The following is a 6,000-nucleotide window of genomic DNA, read 5'->3' on the forward strand; positions in this document are numbered from 1 at the left end:
AAAAGTTAAGACACTCATCTAAAGCTGTCGGAACACGAGGGGCAAATGAAGAGGACGCTGGGATACATAAATACACATACAGTATAGGTCACTATTAGCCAATTGGATGCCAGGAATGCTTGGCAATAGTGGCAGAGCAGCTATATGCATGTTACGTTCAGTAAACTCTGGGAGCAGTGAGTGCCAGACATAATGTATTTTTGCCTTTTGTATCCTGAAATTTATTTCGTAACAAGAGGCAATATTTTCCCGTTGAGGTGTGTCTTAACCTGAAAATTCTGTATGTAGAGATGTTCTTAAGTAGAGGTACCACTGTATACCAATTTTAAATGTGTTTTTTAGTGAATGTAACTGAAAATGCACAAATAGTAAAACATGTTAACATTTTGTCTACCATTGTCATTGTTTTGAAGATTTCTTGTCAATAAATTAACATTTTTTTAAGGCAACAACTTTTTCATTGCATAACTTTAACAAATAATCTAGCCTGCTTGCAAAGCAATACTATGTACTGCCTAATTTTTTTTTTAATATAGGAGCAATAAAAAGGAATAAAACAGGATGAACGAAAAAGGCCCCAAAATTTGGAGAGGCGTCCTTTCTTGATTTTTTTTTTTTTTTTTCCAGAAGAGACTAGCTTTAATTACATTTAAATATTTTTTCAGAACATCATACAGTCATGTTAAAAATTAACTAGTTTTAGCTGGGTTCCACCAGGGCAACACATCTGTTAGCCCATATATAAATCTTACGGTGTCCAACTATGGATAACCAGTTTCAGCCCATGCCTACTTAGCCAAAACAAAACCTAAACCAAAAAAAAAGGACATTACAAAACCTTAGTGACGCCACCCTTAGGGTTAGTTGGCACCTGTTTGCTCCCAACTTCCTACTTTTAATGTTCATCAAGCATATCCAGAAATTATCCAGCAATCTGGATTTACAGTATCACAAATAACAATCATAAAGTGTCACTTCGATTTTTTTATTTTAAATTATTGGTACAGTGTAAGGCGGTCGGAGGAGACGGCGGGTTAGGAGGTAGAAGAGGATACGGTGAGCCATGTTCTGCCTAATTTAACAATTGCATTTAATTAGACACATGTAAAACAAATAAATCATGCATCAATTAAAATAAATAAATAAATAAATTTAAATTCACCTTAACTTACTGGCGAACGGAAGTCAGAGGAGACAGCGGGTGTGGCGGTAGAGGAGGATACTGTGAGCCTTGTTGTCTAATTTAACAATTGTCTTTTATTAGACACGTAAAACCAATAAATTCTGCATCAATAAGAATTTTTTTTAAAGCGTTTTTATTTTCACCTTAACATACTGGCGAACGGAGGTTGGAGGAGACAGCGGGTGTGTAGGTAGTGGAGGATACGGTGAGCCATGTTGTGAGCCATATTGTCTAGCCAGTTCACTCACACGCACACCACGCTCATATTTTACTATGATTTCTTTTTTCATTTCAATAGTAAGCCATAGACTTCATAACTTATTGACATGACAGGGGAAATTCGTAAGGGGCTTATTTTCAAAAACTTCAAATATTTTCAGAACCAAAGCTGCTACGGACCTAAAACCAAAACAGGCACCTACCTTAGCTATATATGAGTCTCAATGAGCAGCGGCATAAAAAAAATTTAAAGTCGTTGCCTAATAAAATCCCGATTAAATATTTTTTTTATATAAATATAACAAAACTTAAAATGGCTTTAAAATTCTCAGATTTTACATTAGATGCACAAAAATCACCAAATGCAGAGATAATCACCTATATTTTCAGGATCAATAGCAATATTTAATATATCATATAAGTTTTTGCCCAAAATACCAACTTATTTTTCTTTAATTTACTGCATGTTTTTAACAGCTAATAAATCACTCAATTTTCACATCAGAAACATAATACATGAGGAAAGCATGCAGAATCAATTATAATATATAAATAGATTACCAATAAATTCTATATACAATCACAACTTTTTATAGAATAGAATAGCCCTTTATTTTCATTATACAGTTGTACAATGAAATTCTGGAGCATTTCCCTTTGCAGTGCATGATAAGTTAAAATCTCAAAAGTGACTTGCAAGCAGGGGTCGCGTTAACCGAATATTTTCCGTCGTTGACCAGTTTTTTTAAAACGGTGACGGAAAAAACTGAAGTCCGTCCGTCATTTTGACAGGTTGCAATTCACACCCCAGACCACAGGGTGGCGAGTGAGCATATTAATTAGCTATTGTCTCTCTTAATGCATGACGTCGTTGGCTATTCTGTCAGAATATTGTAGCGTCACCGGGGTCTGGCGGCGGGACCGTGATTGACACATCAACGCGAGGTTCTTATTGGTGCACCCGGTGTGCCAGGTAAGATGCATTTAATATATATTTAGAAGATTTGGGGCTGACAACCACAATCAAGATCATTGTGTGACGTTGGTGATTGGGGTCTATATAGTTGCCTCTTTTTCTTTGGGGGCGTAGGCGCACTATCCTATTCCCCTCACTATCCACTCGCGGGGGCCTGCGCTTGTCATTGACGTTCCTTATTCTCGCTATATGAATATACAACTTTAGCATTTGTTAATAATACGCTCTGTGTGTAGTATCAGCCATCGATTTTCCTTTTTAAATGAGCACTTTTAAGCGAACGTAAGAAGTAACAACGGGAACATTTTTAAACAGGCATTTCACGGGAGAGCATTACGACTCTTCGGCCAATCATGGGAGAGCATTTCGACTTTTCGGCCAATCACATAGCGAAAGCGAGTGGATGGTAAGCAAAGTAAAAAGAGGGAGAAAAATACCACGACTTCCGTGTCTAATTTTTCGCCGCCAAGCAAGCGGTACAATATTAATTAAAAATGAATGAAAACTAAATACTATTGAATATGTCATCATTATCATTTTAAAAATTTAAGTGACAGGTAAAAATAGATTATGACCGGATTTTTATGACCCTGTCAGTCAAAAGGACAGACAACGAAAATGTCTAGCGCAACCTCTGCTTGCAAGTATAAAATCTAAACAAACAAATATAAAATGCGTATGAGATAGCCCTATGTTAGGGCAGTGCAAATAATTGGAGAGAAGTAGCAGCAGTTTGACAGTTAAGGCTTTGAATATTGCAGGTGAGTAAGTATTGCACATAAAATATTGCATATAAATGAATATTGGACTATGCCTTGGAGTATTTCCCTTTGCAGTGCATGATAAGTTAAAATCTCAAAAGTGACTTGAAAATATAAAATCTAAATAAACAAATATAAAATGCGTATGATACTGCCCTTCTTTATAGATACGGACGTAAAAGTCTCGATTCTTGGTTAAAAGTAAAAGAAACCGTGCAGCGATTATTTATTTTACGTAAATATGGCGAGTGCGCGGATTGTCTTTAACTTCACTGTGGCGTCGCCTTACCACAAGTCCACAGCAAAGAGCTTTTTACGTTGAAATTCTTGTGAATAAATGCTTAAATTCTTGACAAATATGGACGTAAAACAGTCTCGATTCTTGGTTAAAAGCAAAAGAAAACGTGCAGGTAGTATTTATTTTACGTAAATATGGCGAAAGTAAAGCTCTTCTTTAAGTTCACTGTGCCGCCACCTTACCACAAGTCCACACCATCACTCCTGAGACATTCCCTCCTGTTTGTATGTGGTACAGCTTTCGTAGTTTTTCAAATATCCAAGCTTAAATCTGACATGAGTGTGTGCCGTCTGTTGGGAATAATTCATACCTTAAAATATTACGCAATAATTACCTGACTCCGTTTTAGTGTTATATAAGTTTTACCTTATCACCAAACACTCTTCCAACAATTACGCGTATTCGTTCTGAAAAGAAAGGCGTCAGGAAGCCGGCATTTTCACACACGAGTGGATTTATTCCTAACAAGTAAATCTAATACAGCCCTTGGGTCTCTGGTCCCTCTCAGTACAGCCTCGTACTTCCCTGTGTCTATCAGGAGAAGCACACACCCCGAGTTGCCCAAGAATGATTCATACTACACAATATGCAAATACATGTTCCTATCGACTATTGATTGGCTATGTGATATCTGCAATTATTCTTAGCTTGCTCTGATTGGTTTAAATTCCCCTGCAGGATGGCGGGGTCTTCTCTCTTTATCTCCGGGTGGTCCCTCTCAGTATGCGGGACAGCCGGGTTGTTTTCCCGCCTTTTGAGACAAAAGGGAGCGTCTGCCCCCCTTGTTGTGGTTGACTGTGGGCTTGTTCTGCAAGTCCTGTAATTGTGCCTTCACACACATCTGTTATGTTATTTCCTGACACTTGTAGGAATGCCTCTGCCATTACATTTGACTGTTGATTAAAGTTATGCATGGTAAAACACTGTTTTCTCTTATTTTGAAATTACTTTACCTTCACGTCTTTGGCTATTACTAAATGAAGCTCAGCCCCCTATGATAAAGCGTGACGCAAAGAATGACAAAGTGTCAGGTCAATAGGTAATGAAGTCTATGAGTAAGCGTCACCTTCTTCCTTTTTTCGCCACTACTACAACTTACACTGACTTTCTTGGGAGCCATGATGATTTCTCTCACAAGAAAATCTGGCATGCTGCCAACTTGCCGAAAAACAATGAAATTGCCACGCTGTAATAAATTGTCGTATTTGGAGCAGATGATGAGTCAAATTTTACCTTGTATGTCGAAAAAAATCTTATGTCAAGTCGATCGTGCGTATGTCTAGGGACTACTGTATGTACGTATAACAAAAGTACAATATTGCTTGATGAGTAGTAATTATGGTGTTGTGTGTCAATTCATCAATACCTTTTCGATGTCTTTTTCCGGTCAAGCCTATGTCAGCTGATATTGCCACATATAGACTGAAAATAATTCACACCTACTCAAAGTTACAGTCCTCATGAACAGGTTTTACCCTGATGAAGACTGTCACACACGGTACTCAGTGATCATTTACATAAGTACAAGAGAAAATGCAGACTCTTTTCAAAAAGCTGTCAAACAGTCAAATTAGGCAGGCTTTGAAATAATTAAGAGTAATGATTGATTTGCAAATGATTCGTGAAAAGGATTGATTTGAAAAAATTGTCTCTGCTATAGCGACCGGTCCATAATACATTCTAATGTAACCATTTGTCGTCTTTTTCAGAGTATGATTTTCTAAGAAAGATCAACATAAGACAGGAAATACAAGAAAATTCAGTACAGGAATTGGCCGTGACCAGCATCCAAGGTTCAGCCAACCCTGCCACCGTGTCATTCACTGAGAGCAATCCCATGACCAGCATCCAAGGTTCAGCCAACCCTGCCACCCTGTCATTCACTGAGAGCAATCCCGAACAAATTTCGTCACCACTTCCATCAGGGCTAAGTACAAGGAACATATTCACTCAAGTACAACCCAACTTTTCAGAGTATGACATAGCTCAAATCCATGAAAGACAAGAAACAGCAGGCAATGAGTCTCCACTGTCTACTCCCTCAAGATCATCCACTGTATCTGTCACTGTCAACAAAATGCCGGAAACACCAAGACCAGTTTCTGTATGTCAATCGCATCTATCTCATTCAGAGGACAGACCTGAATCAGTGACCTCACAGTGTGTAGCAACCTATTCATCTGATACAGAGGACCTAACTAATCCAGTACCAAGTACAGAGGACATGTTAGGAACAGCTCAAATTGCAGAAAGGACATCATCAATTACCTATACAGGGTCTGACATCATCATCAAGATCAACACAAGACAAGAATCCCACGAAATAGGCAGAGCGGACTCTCCTATGCCTTCCAATACTTTATCAGTCATTGTGAACGTAACAGAGGAAATATCAAGACCAATGTTACTGCCAACACAGCGTTCATATGGAGAGATGAATGTATCTGATACACAAGTCACTTCTTCAATATCAACGCAAAATACTGAAGACTTTCCTGGATCTGAATCAAATGCAGTGGAAATGCCTGGATTAGAGATCAGTCACACAGATGGCACAAGAGAA

Source organism: Corythoichthys intestinalis, chromosome 2 (assembly GCF_030265065.1).
Source record: "Corythoichthys intestinalis isolate RoL2023-P3 chromosome 2, ASM3026506v1, whole genome shotgun sequence".
NCBI lineage: Eukaryota > Metazoa > Chordata > Actinopteri > Syngnathiformes > Syngnathidae > Corythoichthys > Corythoichthys intestinalis.